Source organism: Varroa destructor, unplaced genomic scaffold (assembly GCF_002443255.2).
Source record: "Varroa destructor unplaced genomic scaffold, Vdes_3.0 BEIS01000001.1, whole genome shotgun sequence".
NCBI classification, from domain to species: Eukaryota; Metazoa; Arthropoda; class Arachnida; order Mesostigmata; family Varroidae; genus Varroa; species Varroa destructor.
The window spans coordinates 62,347,813-62,353,715 of NW_019211454.1; the positions used below are offsets into that span (position 1 = coordinate 62,347,813).

Genomic DNA, 5,903 nt, shown 5'->3' on the forward strand with positions numbered 1-5,903 from the left:
ATAGCTATGTTAGATTCTGGAAACGCGGAAGTCAGTCATACCCTGAAATTGAATTGAGTTTCGCATCCATGAGTTTAGCTTCATTTAGTCTCACCATCGCATGACCATCACTCACTACCATCCACAATGCACTCGAGCTACTGCTACCACTCGACTCCAATCATTCATTCATGCAGTGATCGGCATACATATAGCATGACGTAACTATCTATCCATGAACATCCTGTTCATATCGATAGGAAGTAATAGTAGTAAAAAGTCCTGATGATGGGATCATAACGAGGCCTTTGATACGGATGATAGTAAATGGTGACATTTGTTTACGGCCGACACAAACAAAAACAAACCAATAAATAAACAAACAAAGACAGATAGACAAACAGACGATATTACGATCTAAGGTCTATGGTTTGAAGTTGATGATGATCTTGGTAACTTCACTTGGTCACTTCATAACATGACTGATGGTTAGATGCGGAAACGGATGAAGACGAATGACGACGACGACGACGACGACATATGACTGCTATTATTACTATGGTAACTGTATATAAAGAAGGAGAGAGACAGACGAGAAGAGAACAAGAATGATCGACAACAACTGAGCAGCGAAGACGTACGTACGATTGTAAATGCATTACAGGACAAATATAAAGACAGAGAGAGAGTCAATTTGAGAAAGGGAGAAAAAGCAAATATGTCGAGTGGACGTGGTGGCATGAAAATAACGATTAACAATAACCAATAGCAGAAACGGAGGGAGCGAGCGAGCGAGCGAGAGGAAAAATGATTACGAGAACTGAGAGAAAGCGAGAAAGTTAGATGATATTATGGTATGTTTGACCCCGGAAGCAGTTGTGTATCAACCGGGGTCAGTTGTGACATGATGTACATATGTGAACAACAAGAAAACATGCTAGCCAGCACGGATCATAGTTTTGTGCAATAAATATTATTATTATTATTATTATGACTTCAGCAACACTATAAAAAATTTGACGTCTTGTTATCATTTGGAGGTTGATTGTAAAGGGCATTGGAGCTAAAACATTAGGTAAGGAAAGACTAACAAAACGGTCGAGATGATAGCGCTGTTTAGTGATTTTGTATGGCCAGGGTCAAAGTTATATGAGGTACCCCTATCGAAGCCAATCGGCATTTTAAAAATTAATGAGTATCAAGGAAAACACATAGCTAATCAGGTCACGCGATTACGTGAAAGGTGCATTCTCAGATATCTGCTTTCAGATTTTCACTGGGCGGCAAGACAGTCACGGGACCAGATAGGATTGAGTGCCAGTAGGATTTGCCTTTGCCGAATTCATAGGAAGTTGTCCACCAAAAAACGTACAAGCACAAATAGCTCTGGAAAATGATGTGTAGTTGAGATGCTTAGTTATCTATAAAAGCGCTGCTTACAAATCATTATGTCGCCGCGTCCTTTGTATAGATAGTTTTAAACATTTGTTATTACATCAAAAAACATGTCATTTTTAATTTATTACGGGAATCATTTCGAGGACTAACTGGCCCAAACGCGTAACGGAATATTTGTGCTCAGTAACCATCTAATAAAGTAGGCATATTTGTTAATGCTTATTTTATGCCATAAATTAGACTTCGCTAGACACTACCATGCACACGAGGTATGACAAGTGTCTGCACTTGACGAGCAATGAAAAACTATAGCAGCAGACTTTTCGAAAAATTCCCTAGCGTACTGTGCTGTTTCATCATCACAATGCTATTGGAGTCAAGTTTAAGGAAAGTAGTAGGAATGAATTGGCTTTTCGAACTTACTCTGATGATTGCTCAACTTTTTTCTTTGATAGGTTCCAGCTATTGGGACATTATTACTTATGCCACGTTTCTCCCTATCAACGTGGGATTCTTTTAAGATGCTCTCTCTTCCATTGCTCAATCGTTTGCGAAGTTTTTAATAGCAAAAATTACAAGAAAAGTCAGTCAATCTCTGGCTGGACTACCTCTGACCATCAATTCAGATGAGGCTTTCGATATTTTGCGATCATTGTCGGGCGCTATAATATGTTCTCCGTGTAGAGTCCACTGGTCGGCGCATTGATCGGCCGAATAGTCGAAAAAGACTTTGCCTTTAAGGAACTATTCTAAAATGCCATTTAATATTATTAACTAGAGAGTTACATAGCGGTTATGAAAAAAAGCTTGACCTATACGTGTTTGAGCTATTTCCTCCACCAAGCCAAGTTTGAATCGACCGGAAACTGAGCAACTATTAATTCCTGTGTGGATGGCGTCGCTTGTTATCTTGCCCTTCTTATTTTTCATAATTAATTCGGTACTTCACACTTGTTCAACCGAAGCGACTAACTTTTTATCCGCTTTCTTCGTCATAGTTAGCCTACGTCTGAACCTTGTAACCTTTGAGGCAACTTCTTATCTACGCACCTTTTTTTTTCACTTTATGCTTTAGTCAATTATTTAATTATTTATTTATTTATTAAACCCTAATTATTTAACTTTGCAGTTGTAATTCGAATTAATAAAGAGCACCTGTGCCGGTTTTTCCATTTAATCCAGCATATAAAATATTCTCTGCGAGTTTCTGTAACTTTCATCCATGATACTCTCTTTTCCATTTGTACATTCTTTGGTGTATTTAAAGTAGCTACTATAACCCCGTTTGCAAGCATAAAAGTGCAAAAAATGATCCTAACTCCTACCGATCCATAGAAATCACCTGATTTCGTGCGGAGACGTATAGTCAGATTTTAACTATTCCCTAAATGCAATGCTCCTTTCTCTCCCCGAGAATTTAACTTTTGAAGGCTGCCCTTGGATAGTATTTCGTTGGAGTAACGCGGCGATTTAGGTATTCCTGTGGATCCCATAGATTATACTGTTTTTCAATTTTCCCCTGTACAGCTCGCCAAGTGTGTTAACCGACTTTTTCTCCTATATGAGTTGATTTTGGCGTCAAAACATAAACTGATTTAAAATCAGATGCGGGGTTAAGAGATAACCCAACGCTGCTTCTTATAAACAGCTAGTGTTGGGTAATCCCTATTTGATATATAAATGTTCGTACATATTTTCAAATAAATAAATTAAGCCGCATAACCTGCTTCAACGGGTGGGCAAATGAATCTAAATGGGCTAATCTACAACTAATGGCAATGTAGCGATTATTTTTGCCAGCCAAGAAGGAATTTGTTGGTTGCTGTTTTGAAACCCGATAAATGCTTGATCGCTCGGACAAAGATTAAAACATTGTTCAACAGCTCTGCTACAATAAAATTTAATTTTTAGGGTGATTGTGTTTGCAATAAAAATCCAATTAAAACTTAGTAAATGATAGCGTTTGTAAATAAAACAACTGCTTTGTAAGTCTGAGTCTGTATATATAACCAATAAATTGCACTCTTCCTATAGAACAAGAATGTAGATACGTCTTTACTGGTCCCATCATCTATGATTCGAGGGATACTGCAGAGTCCTTTTGGCCCATCGTATGAGCTATGTGTCTTAATAGCTCCATAATACTTTATAGTACTGAACAAATGGAACCGATTGTCAGCAACTGCCTCAACAAGCTCATGAGGCATACTTGAAGGGACATTCTTTTTTATTTTATGATTAGTTTTCTTAACTAAATCATTTTTATAGTATGATTTGCAAAAGAAAAGGAAATTAGATTAGAAGATGTAAGAATTCAGACCCCCAATTTATTACGTATATTGCGGAACTGTTATTTAATGCCTATCCTCTAGTAGTGCTTAGCCACTTCATCGAATGGGCATCCCATTTCAATTTCAAACATATACGATTTATTACTTTTGTACAAATCATTTTGAGTTACTGATTTGTAGGAAGAGAGCACGAAAGACAATAAAGCAATCAAGTAAAAATTGAAAAAAAAAAAGAAAATCAATCCCTTTCCTTGCTCTTATGCAGCTTTTGTTATTCAAAAAGTTAGTAAAACTTTTCAGAAATGCATTTTATAAACATCATTTTGCTGTAGCTTGACTTGCGTGCTTTAGCTACACAAAAGTTTCGAAAAAATTCATTAGATGGGCTTGTCTTGATATCATATGTTTGTAATCTCCTCATGGAACCTCTCGCTGGCGACTAGGTCGAGTCTCATCTGTTGCTAGAATCTCTTTTCAAATAGACACATCGAAAAAAAAAGCCTACAAGTGTTTCGTACCTTCGAAACACTTTCGTCCACAGACGGCGTTTTCTTGTGGGTATATTTTCAGAGTAAACCTACTGGCGCTTTCGACCAAATGTCATTCCCTGTTTTTAAAGAGGGAAACACAAACCCATGTCACATCAGTTTTTCAGGAAGACCAAAAAACCGTAAAATTTCAGACATTTGAAAGCACTGCATTGCAGGTTGCAGAGTTCTTCTGTTGTCAAATGCTGATTATATTCACCTTGTAAGCTCTGCAAGACCTATCTTTTAGTAGTTGAGAATGTCTATATTTTTGAGCCGTGATATATGCTTATGGCGAGGTAAAGAAGAGGCGGCTTTTGTGGAGATGATCTGCATTTCTTAACAGCCAAATGCTTACCGATGTTATGAACTAATTTTGTCTGGTTTTATATAGTATAGAGTATATGGCTGTTCATCGTTGGCGTAACTCTTACCGCGTCAATTAGTATATGATACAAACAGATTAGGAAAACATATAATTTTTCTATTGACACATGAATAAGATCTTTTTGACTAGGCCATGATGCTCACCGGTCCCAGCCGGTGTAAATGCAGCAGCTTCATTTTCTATAAATTCATTTATCAGATAAGAACTTCGGACGCTTCGAGGAAACAAAAGATTAATATTGTTAATGTAAGTGAAAAGTATTACGTTAAGTTTGAATAATGTTACAAAATATGCTAATTTGCATTTTGCAGGAAAAAAACTCTGATTCTGTAATCCATATACTTAGCATGCTCTATTATTAATATCCCAAGATATATCATTATAAATTAAGAGTCACTACGTTATGCAGCTAACGTAATGGATTATAAAAAATGAGGATATTTGTTTTTCAATATCTCTATGTATATAGTGGGCGGTGTAAACAGTTGCAAGATATCATAAACTAATTATTAATGAACCTGTAACAAGCAGCTGCTGTGCACATGTTTCTCATTTTTGTGGTTTATAAGTCAATATATTCTGGAATAAAGTCGTGCCTGTACATAACGTACAAATCTAAAAAAATCACGAACTAGTGTGCATCCATCTAAAATAGAATGCGCCGTCACTGGAAGGTATTCGGAGTAAGACGCTTGCTCGCTTCCGTGATGCTTCGGGATCGTTCAAAAATTGCGTTCGATGATAAAATAACTTATTTTATCATTAATTTCAGGTCGAACTGTCACTGGAGTTGTTCTAATACCACGACTCGCTTGTTCTGGTATAAAAGTAAATCGAAAACTTAGTAATAGTAATGACATCAATAGGAAATTCGCTAAGTTTATCAATAATTCTAGCTCTATTATAGTAGGTTGCTATGGTGTTTATATATAAGTTTGTAATTTGTCAGGTGTTTATAGAACTAACAGGAAAGGAAAAATGTAAATGTATACATCTGCTGCTGATATGCCGTGTCATTCTTCGGCAATTATCAAACGCACAGCCTAAAAATAGAAATTTCCTATTAAGTAAAGAGCCCGGAACTTGAAAATCAGAGCATCAATCACGCTCTTACGACGTTCGGAATAGACGGAGTCTCACATCTTTGCTGCCAGCACTGTCTGTCACGCAGCGCGCCAGTATCCGGTCGTATCTATCTATATGATAAGACATGTCGGAATTTGGACTTCATACGCCCAAGTATTCCCAAATTTCATTTGAAAAAGTTAAAACTTTCTAAGCATGCGGGAATGGGAACCATTTTGAACGTTCATTCTCCCT

General features: G+C 36.9%; 1 long non-coding RNA gene across 1 annotated transcript; it reads left to right on the top strand.

The window, feature by feature from the left end:
• The first annotated feature begins 6 nt into the window (after nt 1-6).
• On the top strand, nt 7-3,419 carry LOC147758939 (uncharacterized). Its single transcript, XR_015324641.1, has 2 exons — nt 7-1,054; nt 1,235-3,419. It is a non-coding gene; the product is annotated as an uncharacterized LOC147758939 (long non-coding RNA).
• The last annotated feature ends 2,484 nt before the right edge of the window (nt 3,420-5,903 follow it).